The 23273-nt window shown below is 37.9% G+C and overlaps 1 protein-coding gene across 4 annotated transcripts in view; it reads left to right on the top strand.

The window, feature by feature from the left end:
• The window catches only part of TTBK2 (tau tubulin kinase 2), a 150662-nt gene that overhangs the window by 46919 nt on the left and 80470 nt on the right, over positions 1-23273 (top strand). The window contains exon 2 of one of the 4 annotated variants that reach the window (XM_045900258.3): positions 5424-5535. The exons of the other annotated variants lie outside the window; for them this stretch is intronic. The gene's annotated coding sequence lies outside the window, so the exon portion shown is untranslated. The remainder of the gene's footprint in view (positions 1-5423; positions 5536-23273) is intronic. 4 annotated transcript variants of the gene reach the window in all.

A 23273-nucleotide genomic window follows, 5' to 3' on the forward strand; every position in this document is an offset into this window, starting at 1 on the left:
TTGCCTATGAGAGCTTTGTTGATGATCAGGGATTTTGCGAAACCATTAACTTGCATCTGTGGGAGCCTAGAAAGTCTTATACACTTATCCTTCAAAAAAGAAAAAAAAAAGGAATGCTGTGAGAATATATTAGAGGTAGTTTATGTTAAACGTTAGGAAAACTTGGGACATCTGTATAATTGAAAAAGTGAAATAATAAGGCTCTGGAAACTCCTCAGGTGACCAGTTTTAAGAATGGATTAGAGAACTCATTGGAGAGGAAGCCCATGCTCAGAGTTTTACTTTTTTTAACTAATAGACTTTACTTTTGTAGCACTGTTCTGGGTTTACAGAAAAATTGAACAGAAAATACAGAGTTCCCATATTCCCCCTCCCCACCTACAGTTTCCCCTGTTACTAACATATTGTGTTAGTGGAATATGTTTGTTATAATTGGTGAAGTCAATATTGATACATTATTATTAACTAAAGTCTATAATTTACATTAAGATACTCCTTTTTTTTAATAACATAAGCACAATAGTTTTAAAGACCTAACAAAATTATTTCTCAATGCCATCTAAAATCTAGCCATTGTTTAATTTCTCCCATTGTCTTGGAAATACCCTATTGTTCTGTCTTTGAGGCATGTTGAGACCTTGTCAGCACTGATGGTGGGGTAGGGAAGCAACTGGTGAGTGAGGAGGACTCGGGGGGCATGCTTTGGCTATTGACTGTAGCATTGACCAGTGAGAAGTAGCAGAAGTACAATATATAGAGAAACATAACTTGGTTGATACAAAAAAGTGACACCTGAGGAGTCAGGACTACCTCCACCAACTACTGCCCATGTGAACCTACTCAGCCCAAATTCCCAAGGGTAATACGGGAACATTAATACACAAATTATAGGGGGTTGTGAGAATGAAGTGATAAATGTCAAGTGTTTAGCACAATGCCCTCAATAAATGTTAGATTGATTGAAAACAATATCCCGTTGTTGACTTGTTCAAATCAAGATTCACATACACTGTAGGCCCATTGCATTTGGTTGACTTCTCTCTTCAGTCTCTTAATCTGAGAGTTCCACACTTCCTCCCTCATTCTCTCTGCCTCCCCCTTTTTTTGGCCTTGCCATTTATTTGTTGAAGAAATGAAGTTCTTAGTTTGATAGAAGAGTCCAGATTCTGGATTTGGCTAATTGCATACTTGGGTGTCTTTTAACATGTTTCTCTAGCCTCTGTGTTTCCTGTGAACTGGTAGTAGATGTAGAGCCTTGATGAGATTCATATTGTTGTTATTGCTGTTGTTTTTAGGAAGAGTACATGGTCTAGATCTGTTGTTTCCACAGGGTTGGCGGTATTGTGATTTTTCTGATTCTTTTATTCCTTCCAAATTTCTGAACTGGAATTATTCTACCAAGTAGAACTTTATTTCATCAGCTGTTTGTTTCCCCTGAAGTGTAGTTACTATAAGAAGGGCAGTATAAAGGCTTGATTTTTCTTCCCTCTTATTTACTGATTCTCAGAAGAATGAGTTTTGTGCCATATATGACCAGTGAATTTGTTTTTGTTTTTGTTTTCAGTATCACTATGAAGTCATGGGTTTTATGTATTTTATTTCAACTCATTGTAGTCACTGTTATTTTGATGCTCAAATTTTCATGTATTTGGCTAGTGGAAGTCTTTTTAAGTTGGTTGCTGTGTCCTTCTAACTCCAATGTTCTTTGATATCATATTTCCTTTTTGGCACAGTCCATATTTCAGACTTTCCTTGAATTTTCTCTGTGTCGTTGTTGGAATCAGGAACTCTCTTTCTCCAAGAAGCCCTGTTTCCTTTCATTGAGAAATAATTGAAACCCTGTGCCACAGTATGGGCACAGGGCACTAACTGTTATTGGGCCAACACATTTCTCTCAATAGGTTTTAATAACTACTAGATTTTGTCTGGTTTCTTCTTCTTCTTCTTTTTTTTTTTTTTTAAAAGATTTTATGTATTTAGCAGGACAGCACAAGCAGGGGGAGCAGCAGAGGGAGAGGGAGAAGCAGGCTCCTGGCTGAGCAGGGACCCTGACGCAGGGCTCGATCCCAGGACCCTGGGATCATGACCTGAGCTGAAGACAGATGGCTCAACCAACTGAGCCACCCAGGCACCCCTGTCTGGTTTATTCTTATGTGCACTTTTCAATTGTTTGAATTGTGTATTTTTTAAATATATTTTTTTAAGATTTTATTTGTTTATTTGACAGAGAGAGAGACAGCGAGAGAGGGAACACAAGCAGGGGGGAGTGGGAGAGGGAGAAGCAGGCTCCCCACCGAGCAGGGAGCCTGATGCGGGGCTTGATCCCCAGGGTCCTGGGATCATGACCTGAGCAGAAGGCAGATGCTTAATGACTGAGCCACAGGCGCCCCTGAATTGTTTATTTTTAATATATTTTGAGTCTAGTTTTTTTTTTTTTTTAAAGATTTTATTTATTTATTTGAGAGAGAGAGAGCACATGAAAGGGGGGAGGGTCAGAGGGAGAAGCAGACTCCCTGCTAAACAGGGAGCCTGATGCGGGACTCAATCCCGGGACTCCAGGATCATGACCTGAGCCAAAGGCAGTCATTTAACCAACTGAGCCACCCAGGCGCCCTATTTTTAAAAATACACTTGTGTTCTCTTTTAAATTGCAAGCCACTTAAAGAATTATGTACATTTAAACTTTATATTATGCTTAGTGGCAAAATGATAGCACAAAGTAGTAAGGAATATAATGAGGGATAAGGGGTTATCCCTAACCTCTTAGTCCCAGAGTTCAACTACTGTGCTTTCCCATAAAAGCAGTTATTAGAGATCTCCTAACACCCTTTGATGGAACAGATGAACCTTGATGAGGGCAAGCACTTTGGAGTAACTTTCATAGACAGTCTTCCATACTGAATAGACCAGTAGTCTCATCCAAAATGACATATGTCATTCTTATGATTGGGGAGAGGTAGTAGTTGTACTTTGCAGCAGTAGCTAGAGACTTCAAGCAGGAAGGCAGAAGAGTTGCAGTTGCTCTTTTTTTAAAGATTTTATTTATTTATTTGAGAGAGAGAGAGAGAGTACAAGCAGGGGGAGCAGGAGAGAGAGAAGCAGGCTCCCCACTGAGCAGAGAGCCCGACGTGGGGCTCGATCCCAGGACCCTGGGATCATGACCTGAACTGAAGGCAGACGCTTAACCAGCTGAGCCACCCAGGCGCCCATGCATTTGCTCTTCTGTACTAATGACACTTTTTTCCAACTCTCAGTTTGTGCTCTGAAGTTTTCCTTTAGTCTTTTATAAACCTGTCGTCTGTCCTTTGGTTTATTTCAGCTTGTACATTTTTTTCTCTAAAGTAATTTTTTGCTTGCCCTGGGTTAAAGTTCACCTGTTCCATCAAAGGTGTGTTAGGAGATCTCTGAGAACTTTATCTGTTCAGTGTGTTTATTTTAACATTCTCTACTTGAAAGATTTAACGTTAACTGCTAGTTTGGGATTTGTCTATTCATTACTTTGTTTGGATTTAAGAAAATGATGTATAGGAAATAGAATAGGTCTAGGTTATCTTAAGGAGCAGAGATCCATTTCCTTGAAAGAGATTATAATATATATATATATATGTGTGTGTGTGTCTTTGTATACACATATATTTCTATGTGCTTTATAAGCACAATGAAAGTCTGGAATCATACAGAGCTCAGGAAGCTATTGAGAATGGTTATGTTTGGGTATTGGCATTAGGGGGCATTAGGGGAAGAAAAGGATCTTTTAATGTTTCCCTTTATGCCCTTCGGTGCTTAAGAAATTGAAAAGAATCACACAAACATTTCTTTTATAATAAAAACGTATAATGGTAATAATGAATATCCTCAAAATCCATTCTTACTCTTTATTTTCTATTTAAATTTCTGAGTACTTGAAAACACATGGTAAATTAGTGAAATGTAGTATAGAGTAATATAATAAAAAAGGCTGTTTTGTGTTGTGAACTTACTTTATAAATGGTTAGTAATATTTGTAGGGAAATCTGTAGCAGTGTTTGAGTGCTGACTCTATGCCAGAAAATGGGTTACTGAATGCTAGGCTCATTCATACTTATCTTGTTTTAATGTATCTAATTCATGTGTAAGACCTCCCTCTATTTTTTTACAACCCTTTTTAAAGGTGTAAATATTCACGCTAAAAGATTTAAAAATCAGACAGGAGAATAAAGTGAAAAGTAAGTTTGCTTTCTCTTAGCCCCCACTCTCCTCCAAAACTAACCACTTACTGGTTTCTTGTGTTTTTTTCTGGAAACATTCAATACATATCATGTCATCTATATATTTTTACACACACATATATAATGATGATCTGATATATATCCTATATATGTAAATCATATGGAATCATAATCATGTATAAAATCATATGATTACATATGATGATTATGTGCATGCATATGTATGTGAAACTTCCCTCTTTCCCATATCCCTCAACAACATGTGCAATCACACTATATGTGTATATATATATATGTTTTGAAACTTGATGTGACTCCTAAGATTCACACAGTAAGACTCGTATTTTACATACCTTTATGTTCTGTAGTGATTGTTCAAACATACCAGTTGGATCATGTCACTCCCAACATTTGCTAAAACACTTCAGGCTCTTCCTTTTCTCAGGTAAAGTCCAGCCACCTTAACCTGGCATACAAGACCTTGAATTGATTCCTGCCTGCTTTGCTAGCCTCTTTACTGGAAACTGTTGGCTTACACTTGGAGTGTTGGTCATCCTGAACTTTTTTCAGTTTCTTTTTTAGTTTTTTAAGATTTTATTTATTTATTTGACAGACACAGCAAGAGAGGGAACACAAGCACGGGGAGTGGGAGAGGGAACAGCAGGCTTCCCACTGAACAAGGAGCCCGACGTGGGGCTCGATCCCAGGACCCTGGGATCATGACCTAAGCCGAAGGCAGATGCTTAACGACTGAGCCACCCAGGCGCCCCCTTTTTTCAGTTTCTTAAACAGTTTATGCCCTCTCATCTGCAGTCTACTTCCTCTGTCTCGTACTTTGTATAACTGCTACTTTTTTTTCTTCTTTTAAAAAATTTATAACAGTCCTAGTGTTTATAAAAGTCCACAGGTAAAATAAGATTTAAAGAAATAAAGCAAAGTACAGTTAAAAACTTAACTTTTTTCCTAAGCATATAATGCCCAAAAGAATATATGCTTAAAAAAATGTTATCCTACTGGCTTGCTTGTTCCCTTTTCCACAATAAGGTTAATACAGGATCTGCTTATTTTTAATTTTAAATTTCGTGTAGTCAAAGTTATATAAATAGTTTCAATAATCAGTTCGACAAAGTGTATTATGAAAAACAGTAGTCCAGGTTCTGGTTCCAGATAAGATGGAGTAAGCACACTTCACCCTGTCTCTCCCACTGAATGCAGCTATAAAACCTGGACAGAATGCTTGGAGTGGCTATTTGAGGACTCTGAAAAATAAATAGTAGGAGGCAGATTGGGGAAGAAGACCAGAATTCAAAGTACCACTGAACCGGCGGTGAGTTTACCATTTTTTTTCTTCCGGTATGCCCCAGCCTGAACTTAATGTATCCTGAAACTTGGAAGTGAGCATTATTAACACGGACAGAAAAAGCACCAGGAGAAGCCCTCTGGTTCTGACTCAAGGAGCCGAAAGGGATCTCCTAATGTTCAGAGAAAGTGTGGCAATCCCACATCCTTCTTTTTTTTCTTCTTTTTTTTCCCTTTTCTTCAATTTCTTGCACCCCAGGCCTCAAGCAGACCTTGGCAGAAGCTGCAGTGGCCTCAGTGGGGGCAGGCAGGAGCCTAAATCTCAGAGAGAGGGGAACCTTTCTCCCAGATTGGAGGAGCTTTGGTGTCAAAAGAATGCAAAGCAAATCCCATTGCTTTTCTTCTCCCTCTGCTTTGGTGTCAAGAGAATGCAAAGCAAATCCCATTGCTTTTCTTCTCCCTCTGCTCTTCTGTTGCTTGGCCCTGATGTGGGCGCAGTCATGGGAAGTACATTGCAGAGTGGGGTTAATGAAGCCCCAGCTTTCTGCTGGAAGGCTGGAAAAGGGGAGCCCCAGGGAGCCAAAAGATTGCAAGAGAATGAGGGGCTTGGGAAACTGACTACTTAAAGTTGCTTATGGACTCATGAGCTGACTTCCAAGCTGTACATGCATGAGTCTGATTCCTAAACAGCATACAGAAACATCGAGGACTGAATTATGGGATAGACCACCCCTAACCCCCAAACTGGACACTGCGTGGGACAGTTATGAAACACATTCAGTATGACCACAAAGGGTTTGCAAACTGAATTGTAATTGGAAATACAACCCACAGAAGGCTGGTCAGAACTTGAAATGTGAACCCAACTGGGTCAATTACTGGCTAAAACAAATACACCAACATTCTCAGTGGGACTTAAATAAGATCCAGAGTGTCATAATATTCCAAGTGTCCAGAATACAATCTGGAACTACTCAGTTTAAAAAAGAACTAGAAAAATTGAACTCACATGGGAAAAGACAGTGAACAGATGGTGATGCCAAGATCACACAGATATTAAAATTATCTGAAAAATAGTTTTAAAATCAGCTATTATGACCATGTTCAAGGATTGAATGGGAAGATAGAAAGTCTCAGCAAAGAAATAGAAGATATGAAGAACTAAATGGAGATTTTAGAACTAAGAAATACAATGATGGAAATGAAAAGCCCATTAAAGGGCTTAGTAGCAGAGTAGACATGACAATGAAAAAGTCTATTCACTTGAAAATAGATAAACAGAAATGATCCAATTTGAATAAGGGAAAAGGTTAAAAATAAAGAAGTATATAGCCTCAGGGACCTATGAAACTATGATAAGGTCTTATATTTGTGTCATCAGAGACCCAGAATGAGAAGAGAATGAGTGTGGTCCATCAAAAATACTTGAAGAAATAATGGCACAGAGATTGAAAAGGAAGAAATAAAACTACCCCTATTTGCAGAAGGCATAATCATCTTATGTAGAAAATCCTAAGCAATCCACAAAAAAATTTTTAGAGTAAATGAGTTTAGCAAGTGATTCATGGTCAGCTCACAAAAAACAATCATATTTCTATATACTAGTGATAAACAATTGAAAACTGAATTAAAGATATTTACAATAGCTTCCCCAAAATGAAACACTTAGGCATAAATGCAACAAAATATGTATAGGATCTCTATGCTGAGAATTATAGAACCCTGATTAAAAAAAAACAAAGGGGATTTAAGTAAATGGAGAAACATGTATTTATGAACGAAGAATCACAGTAGTAAAGATGTTGATTTTCCCCAAATTGATCTGTAGATTTAATGCAGTACTGATAAAAACAGTCCCAACAGCACTGCTTCTGCTTATAAGCTGATTCTAAAATTTATTTACAAAGGCAAAGGGCCTAGAATAGCCAAAACAAATTTTTTTAAAGATTTTATTTATTTATTTGAGAGAGAACGAGGGGAGGTGCAGAGAGAGAGGGAGAAGCAGACGCCCCGCTGAGCAGGGAGTCCGTGTGGGGCTCAATCCTAGGACCCTAGGATCATAACTTGAGCTAAAGGCAGACGCTTAACCGATGGAGCCACCCAGGCACCCCCAAAACAGTTTTGAAAAAGAAAAATGTTGGAAAAAATCAAACTACATGATTTAAAAAAACAGCATGAAGCTATCATAATCAAGACTGTGGTATTGGCAAAGGGAAAGACATGTAGATCAATGAAATAGAATAGAGATTACATAAATAGGCCCACACAAATATGGCCAGTAATTTTTTACAAAGTGGCAAAATGGAAAAAGAATCTTTTCAATAAGTGGTGTTGGAACAATTGGATATCCACATACAAAAATAATGAACCTTGATCTAAACTACACATATTATATGAAAATGAACTTAAAATGTACCACACATCTAACTTTGAAATATAAAACTACAGCTTTTAGAAGAATACATAGGAGAAAATCTTTGTGCCCTGAATGTAGACAAGAAGTTATTTCACATCACACCAAAAGAATGATTCATAAAAGAAGAATTGATGAATTGGACTTCATCAAATTAAAACCATTGCTTGCAAAGACACTGTTAAGAGAATTAAAGGCAGAGTATAGGCTGGAAGAAAATATTTGCAAATCACATACCTGCAAAGGACTTATATTTGGAATATGTAAAGAACTCTGAAAACTCAATGGTAAGAAAACAAGCCACTTAAAAATGTTTGATACGCTTTGGCAAAGAGGATATAGAGTCGCACATCAGCTCATGAAAAGATGTTTAGCATAACTAGCCATTAGGGGAATGCAAATTAATGCAAATGGTGAGCTACCACTGTACATCCATTAGAATGACTTAAAACTGGTGACAGTACCAAGTGCTGCGGAGGATGTGGAGCAACTGGAACCCTCACATATTGCTGGTGGGGATGCAAAATGATTCAGTTCCTCGAAAACAATTAAGCATATACTTATCATATGTCAAATATGGATTTACTGTGTGATCCAGCAACCCTACCCCTAGGCATTTACCCTTGAGAAATGAAAATTTGTGTTCATGTATTTATATCAGCTTTATTCTTACTTGCCAAAAATGTATACTTCAAAAAGTGAATGGATAAATCAAGGGTGGTATAGCCATACAGTGGAATACTATTTGGCAATAAAAAAGGATGAACTACTGATTTGCACAACTCTTGATATCCTCTTCTTAGGGAAGTCTCTCCAGGGACCTCCTAGTCAGCTCTAGTCCAGCTTGGTATTTTGTCTACTCACAAATATCATCCTTGTATCACCTTTCAGTGTCTTCCTGGGGATTCTCTTTGATTCTCTTTTATGTTGTATGCCTTGTTGAATCCCTTTCTCTTGTTTGTTTATTCTCATTTTAGTAAATCACCTCTTCTAATAGTTTCCTGAGTAAAGGATGCATGGGAGGTATGTCTTTGAGACCTCTCTTCCAAGTCTGAAAGTGTTGTGTTTGTTTTTTTAATTTATTTTTATTTGGGAGAGAGAGAGAGCACAAGCAGGGGGGTGGCAGGCAGAGGCAGAGGGAGAAGCAGACTCCCTCCCAGAGGCAGCTTGATGCGGGACTCGATCCCAACACCCTGGGATCACAACCCGGGCCGAAAGCAGATGCTTAACCAACTAAGCCACCCAGGTGCCCCAGTCTGAAAGTGTTTTTATCCTACCCTGGTGTTTAAATGAAAGACTGTCTGGATATAGAATTCTGGATTGAAAATAATTTTACTTCCATAATTTGTCTTCATACTCCCTTGTAGCGGCTGAGAAGTGTAATTCTGTTATGATTCATGTTACTTTGGAAATACCTAATTTTTTCTCTTTTCCCCCAGGGTTTTGCAATTTCATGATGATATACCATAGTATGGGTGTGTTTTCATCTAGTGTGCCTGTCTTTGTCTTTTATTGAAACTTGTGATTTGAAGGTTTTTCTCAGGAAGGTTTTTCTCAGGAAGTGTTGATGATTTCCACCCCCTTAATTTTTTACCCCTTCTTCTCTGCAACACCTGCTATGCAGATATTAGGCTCCTTGGAATGGTTCCCCAGTTCTTGATCTTTTCTCTCCTATTTTTACATACATTTGTTCATATATTTTTGTAATAGCCAAGTACATTTTTTAAATAGATAGGGTGATGAAATTGTGTTCATTTTTTTCATTCTAACCACAAAAACCTGATAGTTTTAAATTGGCCATTGTGATAGGGTAGTTTTGTTTAAATGATATTAATTCCCTGTGGTGGTTATCTAGAGTGAAGAGCTTGGAAACTTCTTTTGCCTTTGTCTCCTGGTGAGCTACTAGAACCTAAGGAATTATTAGATGGGCATCCTCATGAAAGCTAAAAGGAGCCTTTGTTCCTTAAACTTCTTGGCTCGATTTTTTTTCCTGGGGACTTGGTTTAGAGGACTCAGCATTCTTTTTGTTTTACCATCAAGTTAACTCAGTAAGTTCCAAGCTCTGTGCTCTAAGCATTCTGATCCACCTAATCTACTGATTTCTCACAGTGCTTATTCTTTGTTCTTAGAAGCTATCATTTGATCTTATATTGTCATATTATCATATAGTAAGTTCATTTCTTTCAAAAAGATAGTAAATTCTTGGGCGCCTGGGTGGCTCAGTTGGTTAAGTTAAGTGACTGCCTTCGGCTCAGGTCATGATCCTGGAGTCCCTGGATCGAGTCCCGCATCGGGCTCCCTGCTTAGCAGGGAGTCTGCTTCTCCCTCTGACCCTTCCCCCTCTCATGTGCTCTCTCTCATTCTCTCTCTCTCAAATAAATAAATAAAATCTTTTAAAAAAAAAAGATAGTAAATTCTTTGAGGACAGGACTTATGCCTTATATTTTTCTTCTTCCTTGGTATAACTATTTCATGAGCTGTTATTGTTAGATTGGGTGTGGTTTGTCTGTTTGGTGGTGGTGTGAGTGGGTAAATAAGAGGAATAAATGATAGATGGGTGAGGAAGCTAAGACTGGTTTTGTTGTGTCCTTAGCAGTACAGTAGTCCAGCTTTGCAGAATTTCCCAGTATTTGCTAGTTTGCCATTGACCTGGAATTTGTTCTTTGAGTTCCAGATCATCCCCATTAGTGGGTTTGGGATACTTTTAGCTAGCTTTTCACTTTATTACTAAGTGGCTTTTTTTATTTAAAAAGGAAAATAATCAGTGCTTCTTTCTGATTGATTTACTTTTTTCTGGCATATAAAAATCATATAAAATAATATATTTGCCTTTTGTGTGGCATTGTTATGCATTAATATATAATGCTGGGACGTAGACCACCATACCATCACTTGTCATATCTTCTTAAGCTCTTGGATCGAAAGCAGGGGAGTAGATGATCATTTGAAATTGTAAGAACAAAAAGATCCATTAGGTTATATGCATTTATTTAATGTTTTTATTTTTATTTTTAAAAATATTTATATAAGGGAGACAGTATGAGTTCGGGGGGAGGGAAGGGGAGTGAGAGAATCCTCAAGCAGACTCCCCACTGGCACAGAGCCTGACGTGGGGCTCAAATCCCAGGACTCTGAGATCATGACCTGAGCTGAAACCAATAGTCGGCCGCCTAACTGACTGAGCCACCCAGGCGCTCCATATGTATTTATTTTAGAGTATAGCTTATCTATTCCTTTAAAAAAAAGATTTTGGACAGTAAGGAAGCGTTTATCACTTTGTGCCTCAGATGAATAAAAATCCTTTTTTCACACAATTAAAATCTGTGTTTAACTAGCAAGATGCTACCTTGCCTATAATATCTGTAGATATTATCTACCTATCTAAATTAAGTCTACTTCTTATTGTCTTTTTTGAGTGGAGATATCACTGATTATTTCTTTTTTGCACAGTTTGGTGACAGACCACAAACATTCCCTATTGAGTTAGATTATTCAAGAGCTAGAAGATAAAAGAGAAAGCCTTAGTGGTGGTATTTGGAGTGATTGGTAAAAATTTGGTTTGTATGTTCACGATTCCTTTATTTATTTATTTATTTTAAAGATTTTATTTATTTATTTGTGAGAGAGAGAGAGAGAGAGAGAGAGCACGCACAAGCAGGGATGCTGCAGGGAGAGGGCGAAGCAGGATCCCCGCTGAGCAAGGAGCCTGATGCAGGACTCGATCCCAGGACCCTGGGATCATGACCTGAGCTGAAGGCAGACACTCAACCAAGTGAGCTACCCGGGTGTCCCATCAGGATTCCTTTAATCTTTAAAAGGATTTCTTTAACATAAGAGACAGATAAGCAGGGAGTTAAAATTGATTTGTTGTATGTTTGCATACTGTGTTTTCTTGAGGTCAACAATCTATGACTCTTAGTGATCAGTGCTACCTTGCTGACTTTCTTCTTTCTCTCCTTCCATCTTTGCAGCAGACTTGATCACTCTTTCTCAACTCCAGAAACTTATTTTAATAGTCTTGTTTATTTTTTTCCCTCAGGGCTTTGCTGAGTTTTAATTGGTTGATATTACTTCCTATAGGGATATTTAGATTTGAGAGTTGTATTTGATTTGAGGAAGTGAGGTTGAGGGGAGTAATGTGAGCAAAAAAAATAGCACATTTTCACAGGAGAATAAAAAAACAAACTGACTTCATCAGAGTGTATGATATATGTTGAAGAACTGAAGGAAATGAAGTTTGGTAAGTAATGTAGAATGAATCGTGAATTCCAGGTTCACCATTTTATTTCATTTATTTTTCCAGAAAGTAAATTAAAAAATTTTAATTCCAGTATAATTAACATACAGTGTTATATTAGGTGGGTGTATAATATAATGATTCAACATTTATATACATTACTCAGTGCTTATCACCTGTTTGACCCATCCTGCTGGCCACCTCTTCTCTGGGTAACCAGTTTGTTCTCCATAGTTAAGAGTCTGTTTTTTGTTTCTTTTATCTTTGTTTTGTTTCTTAAATTCCACATATGAGTGATATAATATGGCATTTGTCTTTCTCTGACTGCTTTTGCTTAGCATTATACCCTCTAGATCCATCCATGTTGTTGCAAACGGCAGGATTTTATTCTTTTTAATGTCTGAGTGGTATTCCATCACACACACACACACACACACACACACATCACATCACATCTTTTTCTCTTCATCTATTTAAAAAAAAAATTTTTTTTTAACATATATTATTTGTTTCAGGGGTACAGGTCTGTGATTCATCAGTCTTACACAATTCACAGCACTGACCATTGTCCCCAGTGTCCATCACCCAGCCATCCCATCCCTCCTACCCCCCTCCACTCCAGCAACCCTCTGTTTGTTTCCTGAGATTAAGAGTCTCTTATGGTTTGTCTCCCTCTCCGGTTTCATCTTGTTTCATTTTTCCCTACCTTCCCCTACGATCCTCTGTCTTGTTTCTCAGATTCTTCATATCAGTGAGATCATATGATACTTGTCTTTCTCTGATTGACTTATTTCGCTTAGCATAATAACCTCTAGTTCCATCCATGTCATTCCAAATGGCTAGATTTCATTTATTTGATGGCTGAATAATATTCCATTGTGTGTGTGTGTGTGTGTGTATATATATATATATATATATATATATACACACACACCACATCTTCTTTATCCATTCATCTTTTGATGGACACTAGGCTCTTTCCATAGTTTGGCTATTGTGGACATTGCTGCTACAAACATTGGGGTGCAGGTGCCCCTTCGGATCACTACATTTGTATCTTTGAGGTAAATACCCAGTAGTTCAATTGCTGGGTCGTAGGGTAGCTCTATTTTCAATTTTTTGAGGAACTGCCATACTGTTTTCCAGAGTGGCTGCACCGGCTTGCATTCCCACCAACAATGTAGGAGGGTTCCCCTTTTGTGCATCCTTGCCAACATGTGTCGTTTCCTGACTTGTTAATTTTAGCCATTCTGACTGGTGTGAGGTGGTATCTCAGTGAGGTTTTGATTTGTATTTCCCTGATGCCGAGTGATGTTGAGCACTTTTTCATGTGTCTGTTGACCATTTGGATGTCTTTGCAGAAATGTCTGTTCATGTCTTCTGCCCATTTCTTGATTGGATTATTTGTTCTTTGGGTATTGAGTTTGTAAGTTCTTTATAGATTTCAGATACTAGCCCTTTATCTGATATGTCATTTGCAAATATCTTCTCCCATTCGGTCAATTGTCTTTTGGTTTTGTTGACTGTTTCCTTTGCTGTGCAAAAGCATTTTATCTCCATACAAATTTTAGGATTATTTGTTCTATCTGTTTGAAAAAAGTTTATGGTATTTTGATAGGGATTGCATTGAATGTGTAGATTGCTCTAGGTAGCATAGACATTTTGACAATATTTGTTCTTCCAATCCATGAGCATGGAACGTTTTTCCATTTCTTTGTGTCTTCCTCAGTTTCTTTCAGGAGTATTTTATAGTTTTCTGAGTACAGATTCTTTGCCTCTTTGGTTAGATTTATTCCTAGGTATCTTATGGTTTTGGGTGCAATTGTAAATGGGATCGACTCCTTAATTTCTCTTTCTTCTGTCTTGTTGTTGATGTATAGAAATGCCACTGACTTCTGTGCATTGATTTTATATCCTGCCACTTTACTGAATTCCTGTATGAGTTCTAGCAGTTTTGGGGTAGAGTCTTTTGGGTTTTCCACATGAAGTATCATATCATCTATAAAGAGTGAAAGTTTGACTTCTTCTTTGCCGATTCAGATGCCTTTTATTTCTTTTTGTTGTCTGACTGCTGTGGCTAGGACTTCTAGTACTATGTTGAATAGCAGTGGTGATAGTGGACATCCCTGCCGTGTTCCTGACCTTAGTTTTTCCCCATTGAGAATGATATTCACTGTGAGTTTTTCATAGATGGCTTTTCTGATATTGAGGTATGTACCCTCTATCCCTATACTCTGAAGAGTTTTGATCAAGAAACGATGCTGTACTTTGTCAAATGCTTTTTCTGCATCTATTGAGAGGATCATATGGTTCTTTTCTTTCTTTTATTAATGTATTGTATCACATTGATTAATTTGCTGATGTTGAACCAACCTTGCAACCGAGTAATAAATCCCACTTGGTCATGGTGAATAATCCTTTTAATAGACTGTTGTATCCTATTGGCTAGGATTTTGGTGAGAATTTTTGCATCCATGTTGATGGGGTCTTTGTCTGGTTTTGGGATCAAGGTAATGCTGGCCTCATAAAATGAGTTTGGAAGTTTTCCTTCCATATCTATTCTTTGAAACAGCTTCAGAAGCATAGGTATTAATTCTTCTTGAAATGTTTGGTAGAATTCCCCTGGGAAGCCGTCTGGCCTTGGGCTCTTGTTTGTTGGGAGATTTTTGATGACTGCTTCAATTTCCTTAGTGGTTATGGGTCTGTTCAGGTTTTCTGTTTCTTCCTGGTTCAGTTTTGGTAGTTTATACGTCTCTAGGAATGCATCCATTTCTTCCAGATTATCTAATTTGCTGGCATATAGTTGCTCATAATATGTTCTTATAGTTGTTTGTATTTCTTTGGTGTTGGTTGTGATCTCTCCTCTTTCATTCATGATTTTATTTATCTGGGTCATTTCTCTTTTCTTTTTGATAAGTCTGGCCAGGGGTTTATCAATCTTATTAATTCTTTCAAAGAACCAGCTCCTAGTTTCGTTGATCTGTTCTGCTGTTCTTTTGGTTTGTATTTCATTGATTTTTGCTCTGATCTTTATTATTTCTCTTCTCCTGCTGGGTTTAGGCTTTATTTGCTGTTCTTTCTCCAGCTCCTTTAGGTGTAGGGTTAGGTTGTGTATTTGAGCCCTTTGTTGTTTCTTGAGAAAGGCTTGTATTGCTATATACTTTCCTGTTAGGACCACCTTTGCTGCATCCCAAAGATTTTGAACAGCTGTGTTTTCATTTTCATTTGTTTCCATTAATTTTTTTAAATTCTTCTTTAATTTCCTGGTTGACCCATTCATTCTTTAGTAGGATGCTTTTTAGCCACCATGAATTTGAGTTCTTTCCAACTTTCCTCTTGTGATTGAGTTCTAGTTTCAAAGCACTGTGGTCCGAAAATATGCAGGGAATGAACCCAGTCTTTTGGTCCTGGTTGAGACCTGATTTGTGACCCAGGATGTGATCTCTTCTGGAGAATGTTCCATGTGCACTAGAGAAGAATGTGTATTCTGTTGCTTTGGGATGGAATGTTCTGAATATATCTGTGAAGTCCATCTGGTCCAGTGTGTCGTTTATTTATTTTTTTTTTTTTAAAAGATTTTATTTATTTGACAGAGACACAGCAAGAGAGGGAACACAAGCAGGGGGAATGGGAGAGGGAGAAGCAGGCCTCAGAGGGAGAAGCAGGCCTCCCGCTGAGCAGGGAGCCCAACGTGGGGCTCGATCCCAGGACCCTGGGATCATGACCTGAGCCGAAGGCTGACGCCTAACGACTGAGCCACCCAGGTGCCCCCAGTGTGTCATTTAAAGCCTTTATTTCCTTGTTGATCTTGTGCTCAGATGATCTGTCCATTTGAGTGAGGGGCGTGTTAAAGTCCCCTACTATTGTTGTATTGTTGTTGATGTGTTTCTTTGATTTTGTTATTAATTGGCTTATATAATTGGTTGCTCCCATGTTTGGGGCATAGATATTTACAATTGTTAGATCTTCTTGTTGGATAGACCCTTTAACTATGATGTAGTGTCCTTCCTCATCTCTTATTATGGTCTTTGGTTTAAAATCTAAGTTGTCTGATATAAGGATTGCCACCCCAGCTTTCTTTTGATGTCCATTAGCATGGTAAATGGTTTTCCACCCCTCACTTTATTTATTTATTTTTTTTAAAGATTTATTTATTTATTTGAGAGAGCGAGAATGAGAGAGAGAGTACATGAGAGGGGGGAGGGTCAGAGGGAGAAGCAGGCTCCCCGCTGAGCAGGGAGCCCGATGCGGGACTCGATCCCGGGACTCCAGGATCATGACCTGAGCCGAAGGCAGTCGCCTAACCAACTGAGCCACCCAGGCGCCCCTCCACCCCTCACTTTAAATCTGGAGGTGTCTTTGGGTCTAAAATGAGTCACATGCAGACAGCATGTTGATGGGTCTTGTTTTTTTTAATCCAATCTGATAGCCTGTGTCTTTTTTTTTTTTTTTTTTAAGATTTTATTTATTTGAGAGAGAGAGAATGAGAGACAGAGAGCATGAGAGGGAGGAGGGTCAGAGGGAGAAGCAGACTCCCCGCTGAGCAGGGAGCCCGATGTGGGACTCGATCCTGGGACTCCAGGATCATGACCTGAGCCGAAGGCAGTCGCTTAACCAACTGAGCCACCCAGGCGCCCAGCCTGTGTCTTTTGATTGGGGCATTTAGCCCATTTACATTCAGGATAACTATTGAAAGATATGAATTTAGGCCATTGTATTGCCTGTAAGGTGACTGTTACTGTATATTGTCTGTGTTCCTTTCTGGTCTATGTTGCTTTTAGGCTCTCTCTTTGCTTAGAAGACCCCTTTCAGTATTTCTTGTAGGGCTCTATTCATCTATTGATGGACACTTGGGTTGCTGCCATTATTTAGCTATGGTAAATAAAGCAAAAAACTTTGGGGTGCATGCATCTTTTCGAATTAGTGTTTTTGTATTCTTTGGGTAAATACCCAGTGGTGAAATTACTGGATTGTAGGATAGTTCTATTTTTAATTTTTTGAGGAACCTTCATACCATTTTCCATAAGTTTGCATTCCCATGAACAGTGCAAGAGGGTTCCCTTTTCTCCACATCTTCGCCAACGCTTGTTTCATGTGTTGTTTTTAGCCATTCTAACAAGTGTGAGGTGATATCTCATAATGGTTTTGATTTGCATTTCCGTGATGGTTAGTGACATTGAGCATATTTTCATGTGTCTGTGGGCCATCTGTATGTCTTCTTTGGAGAAATGTCTTTTTATGTTTCTGACCCTTTTTGAATTGAATTATTTGGGTTTTTTGTTTTTGGTGTTGTATAAATTCTTTATATATTTAGGGGGCGCTCTGTAGCTTAGTTGTTCAAGCATCTGCCTTTGGCTCAGGTCTTATTCCGAGGGTCCTGGGATCAAGTCCCAAGTGGGCCTCCTTGCTCAGCAGGGAGTCTGCTTCTCCTTCTCCCTCTGCCCCCCACCCCCGCACACGCACTCTCTTTTTCTCTCTCTCTAGCTCATTCTGTCTCTCTTAAATAAATCTTTTAAAAACTTCTTTATATATTTTGGATACTAACCCCTTATTGGATATATCATTTGCAAATATCTTCTCCCATTCAGTAGGTTGGCTTAGTTTTGTTGATGGTTTCCTTTGCTGTGCAGAGCTTTTAACTTTGATGTAGTCCCAATAGTTTATTTTTGCTTTTGTTTCCCTTGCCTTAGGAGACATACCTAGAAAAATGTTACTATGGCCAGTGTCAGAGAAGTTATTGCCTGTGATCTGTTCTAGGATTTTTAAGGTTTCAGGTCTCTAATCCATTTTGAGTTCATTTTTGTGTATGGTGTAAGAATGTGGTCCAGTTTCATTCTTGTGCATTTAGCTGTCCAGTTTTCCCAGCACCATTTGTTGAAGAGACTGTCCTTTTCCCATTATATATTCTTACCTCCTTTGTCACAATTTAATTGACCGTATAATCATGGGTTTACTTCTGGGCTCTCTTTTCTGTTCTCTTGATCTATGTGTCTGTTTTTATGTGAGTACCATACTGTTTTGATTACTATAGCTTTGTAGTATAGCTTGAAATTTGGGTTTGTGATACCTCCAGTTTTGTTCTACTTTCTCAGTATTGCTTTGGCTATTCAGTGTCTTTTGTGGTTCCATAAAAATTTTAGGATTATTTGTTCTACTTCTGTGGAAAATGCTGTTGATATTTTAATAGGGATTGCATTAAATCTGTAGTTTGCTTTGGGTAATTTGGACATTTTAACAATATTTGTTGTCCCAATCCATGAGCATGGAATATCATTTCATTTGTTTATGTCATCTTCAATATCTTTTATCCATGTTTTATAGTTTTCAAAGTACCGGTCTTTCATCTCCTTGGCTAAGTTTATTCCTAGGTGTTTTATTATTTTTGGCACAATTGTAAATGGGATTGTTTTCTTAATTTTTCTTTTTGCTACTTTGTTATTAGTATATAGAAATGCTATGGATTTCTTTATACTGGTTTTATTCTGAGAGCTTACTGAATTCATTCATCAGTTCTAGTAGTTTAGTGGAGAAGTCCAGGTTCACCATTTTAGTGGTATTTCTGTAGGCATTATTGTTAATGGTTTCTTAAGTAGGCAAATGACATGATAAAAAACAGTATTTGGGGGGAGATTATCTTATGAATAGTGTGTGGCCAGGGACATTATGGGACATATTTGGCCTGAAGTACAGTCAGATGTGACATAATGGATGGGACACACTGGATGCAGTGTCCAGAAGAGACACTGCAAGTTGAGCTTGTCAATAGATAATAGGTGGTAATTCATTAAAGGAGTCGTCATCAGGGGAGTCCAGTAGGATGTTTATAAAAGGTAAGTGAGCACAGGACAAGGCAAGCTCATGCTTATCATTCTAAGGCGGACATTTGGCCCTGGGGAGGGGGGTAGGGAAAGGGGCAGTAGAGTGGAGAAGAAGGGGCAAATGACCTTAGCCCTAGAAAGTACAGGATACTAGATAGTTTATGAATGTTTGTTTTCATTCTCCCTTCTTTCCTTCTTAGATGCCTGGTAAATGTGAACCACTATGCGAGGAGCTAGGGATATAAACAGGGCATGGTCTTTGTCCTCAGGGGTTCATAATCAAGTCAGACTGACACTGAGAATGAATAATGACATTATAGAATGATAAGTTATAAGAAAAATGTATAAAATATATAAGAAAGAAGAATGTAAGGGTGCCTGGGTGCTCAGTCGGTTAAGCGGTCTGCCTTTGGCTTAGGTCATGATCCCAGGGTCCTGTGATTGAGCCCTGCATTGGGCTCTGTGCTCAGCAGGCAGCCACCTTCTCCCTTTCCCTCTGCCTGCTGCTCCCCCTGCATGTATGCGCTCTCTTGCTCTCTTTCAAATAAATAAATAAAATCTAAAAAAAAAAAAAAAAAAAGGAATGTATAAAAAGATCCATAGGAGCATTGACAAGGGAACAAAAGGGAAATTAGGCAGAAGCTCAGGTGTCAGAACCAAGGAGTTAGGTAAGGACAAGACTAGCAGCAAGGATGAATGACATCTAGAATACTGTGGTTCTGAGAGCTCCATAAATGTTTCCTGTTGAGCCTAAGGGAGAGAGGGAGTTGGTCTTGAGTCTTTAGGTGAGAGGTTAAATGGCACCAGTAATGTGGAGAGGAAGGATGTATTGGCAAGGAACCAGTGAGGGCCTTAAAGTATTTGGAGAACACAGAAGCTAAGGATTCCAAGTAAATACTCTATGACATAGTGATGTCCTAGGCCAAGGTAGGCAGTCACAGGAGTGGACAGAGGGGAGATGGGCAAAGGATAAGAACTGGAAATTCACAAAAAAGGAAACCTAAACAATAAATAGATGAAAAGATGCTCAACCTTACTAGTAACTAGAGAAATGCAAATTATATAGCAAGACACTGTTTCATACCCTTCAGACTGGCAAAAAGTCTGACAATACCAAGTGTTGGTGAAGATAGAGAAAAGAAAATTTCCTCATGTCCTGATAGCAGAAGTATAAATTGGTACAACCACTTTAGAAAGCAATTTGTACCTATTATGTAATGAAGAGGCTAGCAGTCATTTATTCTTTCTGTGTCAGGCTTTGTTTTAAATGTGTTTTTAAAAAATAGTATTTTAAAAAATAGTATTTAAAAAATAGTATATATAAAAATATATATATAATATATACTAAAAAATAGTATATATTAAAAAATAGTATTTAATTTTCATTAAAAAATGAAAAGTTGCCTTTTCATTTTGCTGATGGCTTCCTATGTTGTGCAGAAGTTTTATAATGTGATGTAGTCCCACTTGTTTATAATACTCAAAATAGTATTTGAGGGGCACCTGGGTGGCTCAGTCATTAAGCGTCTGCCTTTGACTCGGGTCATGATCCCAGGGTCCTGGGATCGAGCCCCGCATTGGGCTCCCTGCTCCGCGGGAAGCCTGCTTCTCTCTCTCCCACTCCCCATGCTTGTGTTCCCTCTCGCTGTGTCTCTCTCTGTCAAATAAATAAATAAAGTCTTAAAAAATAAAAATAAAAAATATTATTTGATTTAATTCTTACCACAACTTTCCCCTGATTTTATGGTTGAGGAAATACAGCCTAAGAGAGGTTAAATAATCTGTCCACAGTCACAAAAGTGGTAAGGTAAAGAGCCAGGATTTTAGCTTAGATCTGTCTCTTTCTAAAACTTGTGTTCATAATCACTAATGATAATAATAGGAAGTACATTTACTATGTGCCAGGTAGTATATTAAGTATGAGACATACCTTAGCTGATTTGCCTGTGTAATAACTCTTTGAGGTAAGTGCTTTTGTTACCCATCATGTGGCTTTTAGAGATGAAGTAATAAGCTAGGAAGTGAAAAAGCTGATATTTACCTCAAGTGGTCTTGAGGACATGTACTTTTCTTCTACACCAAACTGAAAGATCCAGAGGTGTAGAATAGATTTCAGGTATATTTTGATCTGAATTCTCTTTTTTTCCTCTCAGTTTATATATATATAAATATTTGACATACAACTTTGTATTATGTACAGGATAAAGATTTGATACATATATATTGCAAAATGATTACTATAAGTTTAGTTGGTTTTTTAGTTGGTTGAGTTTATCACCTCACAGTTACATTTTTTTTCCTGTGATGAGAACTTTTAAAATTTGTTAACTATCATCACCGTGCTGTACATTACATTTCCAAGATTTACTTATTTTACAACTGAAGTTTGTACCTTTTAACCACCTTTACCCATTTCCCCTACCTCTCACCCCCAACTTCTGGGAACCACTGATCTGTTCTCTGTTTCTGTGAGTTTGGTTTTTGTAGATTCCACATATAAATTTTTCCCTGACTTATTTCACTTAGTATAATGCTCTCAAGGCCCATCTATGTTAACACATGGCAGTATTTTCTTATTTTTTTATGGCTGCATAATATTGTTATGTATATAAATACTACATTTTCTTTATCTGTTCATATATAATGGATACGTAAGTCATTTCCATGTCTTGGCTATTATAAATAATGTTGCATTGAACATGAGCATGGGGTGTCTCTTCAAGATAGTAATTTCATTTCTTTGGGTATATACCCACAAGTGGAATTGCTAGATCATATGGTAGTTCTGTTTTTAATTTTTAAAATTTTAATTCCAATGCAGTTAACATGCAGTGCTATATTAGTTTCAGGTGTACAATATAGTGATCCATCAGTTCCATACATTGCTTAGTGCTTATCAAGACAATCGCAAAACTAATCCCCTTCACTTTCAACCATCTCTTACACACCTCTCTTCTGGTAACCATTTGTTTGTTCTCTACAGTTAAGAATCTGTTTTTTTTGGGTTGTATCTTTTTCCTTTTGTTCATTTATTTTGTTTCTTAAGAAACTATTTTTATTTTGAGGAACCTCCATACTGTTTTCCACAGTGGCCACACCAGTTTACATTCCTAGCAACAGAGCACAAGGATTCCCTTTTCTCCACATCCTTACCAACACTTGTTATTTCTTGTCTTTTTGATAGTAGCCATTCTAGTGGATGTGAGGTAATATTTCACTGTGGCTTTGATTTGCTTTTCTCTGCTGATTAATGATATTGAACACTTTTTCATGTATCTGTTGACCATTTTACTATCTTCTTTAGAAAAATGTCTCTTCAGGCCCTCTACCCATTTTTAAATCAGACTAGTTTTTTGCTGTTGAGTTGTATGAGTTCATTATGTATTTTGGATATTAACCCCTCATCACATACATGATTTGTAAATATTTTCTCCCATTCAGTAGGTTGCCTTTTCATTTTGCTGATGGCTTCCTATGTTGTGCAGAAGTTTTATAATGTGATGTAGTCCCACTTGTTTATTTTTGCTTTTGTCGTCTTTGCTTTTGATGTGAAATTCAAAAAATTATTGCCAAGATCAGTGTCAAGGAGCTTATTAATTGTTTTCTTCATATGTTTTTCTTCATATGTTTTCTTCTGTGAGTTTTATGGTTTCAGGTTCTACATTCAAGTCTTTAATTTATCTTGAGTTTATTTTTGTGTATGGCATATGATAGAGTCTAGTTTTCATTCTTTTGCATGTGACTGTCCATCTGACTTTTTTGTGTGTGATTATCTTTTCCATATTGTGGACTTAATTCTTATGCTGGTTTCCTTCATGGTTGAGAGATAGTTGCTGGTAGCACTGGAAGGGAGCTACATTCTTTCTCTTTAAAAATAACATCTTTTCGGGCGCCTGGGTGGCTCAGTCATTAAGCGTCTGCCTTCGGCTCAGGTCATGATCCCAGGGTCCTGGGATCGAGTCCCACATCGGGCTCCCTGCTCTGCGGGAAGCCTGCTTCTCCCTCTCCCACTCCCCCTGCTTGTGTTCCTGCTCTCGCTATGTCTCTCTCTGTCAAAAAAATAAAATCTTTGAAAAAAAAAAAAAGAAAAAAATAACATCTTTTCTCATAATTGTCATATGAAACTTGAGTTTTGCTCTGATTAGAACATCCCTGAAACAGTTATACTCGTCAGAGTAATATCATGCATAGGGTGCCTTATGTCTGGAATATTTAGTTTTCTTCCTATCAACAGATCGATCTCTATAACAAAAAATAAATTTCTCTATTATTCTGGTTGACTTAGAGCAATTAAGGCC

The sequence above is a fragment of the Mirounga angustirostris genome, unplaced genomic scaffold (genome assembly GCF_029215605.1).
Source record: "Mirounga angustirostris isolate CCGP_5_RB_7025 unplaced genomic scaffold, mMirAng1.0.hap1 SCAF_9, whole genome shotgun sequence".
NCBI lineage: Eukaryota > Metazoa > Chordata > Mammalia > Carnivora > Phocidae > Mirounga > Mirounga angustirostris.